The 2,627-nt window shown below is 39.5% G+C and overlaps 1 protein-coding gene across 6 annotated transcripts in view; it reads right to left on the bottom strand.

Annotated features, from left to right (window-relative positions):
- The window catches only part of NCKAP5 (NCK associated protein 5), a 254,060-nt gene that overhangs the window by 16,369 nt on the left and 235,064 nt on the right, over positions 1-2,627 (bottom strand). The window lies entirely within an intron of this gene.

The following is a 2,627-nucleotide window of genomic DNA, read 5'->3' as shown; positions in this document are numbered from 1 at the left end:
TTTGGCATTTTCCAGTTGCCCATGCTCTAATGATATGGAAAATGCAATAAAGAAATGGGCTTAGAAGTAGAAAGAGTCTTATGATATGACACTAAGTGTAAGATTGTAGGAGCAGATTAAAAAACACACAGTATTTGGCCTTTCCTTTAAGTTATACGAAAATGCTTGTTGAGGTTCTGTGCCGCCACTCACGGAGCCCAAGTACAAAAGTTGGACGCTACAGATCAAATTCTCCCACATAAAGGGAGACTATCTAAATCAATTTTTGAACACCTACATAAACACCGTGATTTTCACGGGCTCCAAATATGTGAGTCTGTCAGAGGCATCAGCAAAAGCTGCAAATTTTTAGCACCTTTGAAAACCAGGCAGCTGAAGTGTCTAGATATGAATTTAGGTACTGCCATTAGGAAATGAAGCTTGAAAACATTGGCCTATATTTTTCTTGATTAGGGCATACGCGTAGAACAGCACAGGAAGGCTACGCAGGACAAGCTCCTTCTTGCACCAGTGCCAATGAACCATATGCCCGATGCTTACCCAGGTCCATTAATGGGCTTCAGGCACTGTCTGCAGAGCGCCTGCGTTTCAAGACCCCTTTGTGTTTTAGTACATGTTACCTCTAAGTTACCAGCCTGGTAACTTTGCTGTGGATACAGCGTCTTGGTGAAGTTCATAGACACTTCTGTTGTAAGAAATACTGTGCACCGTTACTGCGTGGTAAACATTTTAATTTTAAAATACTCAGCAATGCAATCTGTTTAATTTCTTCATTCCCACCCACTTCTGATTTATTCCTTACCCACCCAAATCCACCTGAGGCCTCGCTTTACAGCATGCTTTAGGTGTGTTCAGTTTTACAGACAGGGTGTGTGCATATGCAACAGCATGTCAGAGAAGTCCCTTTCAAATGTTTGCCTGGCAATTTTTTAGATAATTCTTCAAATAATCACTTGGGATTTTATTTACTGAGAACAACACAAGAGTAGTTAAGGGAAATTCTTAAGGCTACAGCTCTTTATCGTATCTAGAAGTTTCGGTGACCTCTATTACTGCTCAGGCAAAGAACGGAGTAATCCAGAGAAGGCGGCAATAACGGGAGCGGAGCTGTCAGGATGTGTCTCAGTGATGAATGGAGGGGAGCTCGGGCTGAGGGGACTCTGATATGTGCCATGAAAACTTGTGTCACTCTTCTTAGCTTTTGTGAAAGGTTATTGAAGACGTTTAAATTGCACGGCTAAATCTCATAAACTCCCCCCAAAATCCGTGTCACTTATTGCTATTAAGTCTGCTAAATCCTGTGTTTGTTTCTCCTACCAAACACAAACATTGCTTTCCATTAATGTAATATGGATGTAGCATAGGGACTGGAATTCATGTACCACGGACTAAAAATACGGTGAGAAATAAAATGTTTCACTTTGTGACTTACTAGAAATTAGAGTGTTTGGGTTCACAAAAAATATTTAGCCAATATTTTCCATCAGGATGTAGACAATCTGGCTGTCATATTGCATAAAATCCAATATAACTTCTTATTTAAATAAAAGGTGAATTACTTTAGGGAGATGAAAATAGCTGGTGGAACAAACCATAAACAACTTCAAATTATTTTAATATGATTTCTGCAGATATTGAACATAAACTTTGCTTTCTTTTTTATATGTTGATCAGGATAGCATCTCCTGTGTACATATAAAAAGAAAAAGCATGCTCTTAAAAAAAAAAATCATTTACTAGTACATTTTCAATGTACTGCCACTGTTCCCACTAGCATCGACTGTGTAACTCATGTATTCTGCTGAGAACATAACTCATATTAAAAGATCCGTCATTTCCTACCCCTCCCTTCATGAGGTTTCAGTGGGTTATGCAAAAACATATCACTATTATAGATGAAGAAGGCAAGTTTCAGCTGGAAAAACAATCCACAAAAATATTGCAGCATTTTTCATCTCATTTAACTCTGCTAATCAGATGCTCCTCCTGGAGTCAAAATATTTTCCAGTTTCAGAAAACAAAGAGCTATTGAATACCCCTCTGCCCTACCGCTCCTATCCTGATTGAGTCAATGCACTGTTTATTGTATTCAATTTATTTTTTATCTTTTTCTTTTATTACTAATATCATTTCCACTCTTACAACAATTACATTACCTTACAAGCTCACTAATATTCTTCATTTGTTGCTGTTAATGTGCCCTGAATTCCATTCTGGCCTCCAGTATTATTATGGCATTTCAATTCAGCACAGAGGGAAACGAAACCCAAAGCTTCATTTGCAAAGATGGAGGACTGACGAGTGTCTGGTTACAAATGGCAGAAACATTAGTGCACTTTGGGCCATGCTGCAAATCACAGTAGCTCCATCTGTCAAACCTGTGAAAAACAGCTCAGAACATTTTTCACTCAGGGAAATCAGCGAGCAAATGCTACTTTTACTCAGTATGTACTTTTGGCTCCTATTAGACTAAAGGATCTACCTACTTACGCCTAACAGCCATCGCATCTATGAAATCCTTACGTAATCTCCAGTGATTTAGGCAAAGCACGGAAGGCAGATTGATGGTGCTCGGGGTGTACCCGCGAGGCACAGGGCGGCGTGAGGCAAGGGTGTGTGCGCAAGCT

This window comes from Dromaius novaehollandiae, chromosome 7, assembly GCF_036370855.1.
Source record: "Dromaius novaehollandiae isolate bDroNov1 chromosome 7, bDroNov1.hap1, whole genome shotgun sequence".
Classification (NCBI taxonomy): domain Eukaryota; kingdom Metazoa; phylum Chordata; class Aves; order Casuariiformes; family Dromaiidae; genus Dromaius; species Dromaius novaehollandiae.
This window is presented reverse-complemented; position numbering and strand designations above follow the sequence as displayed.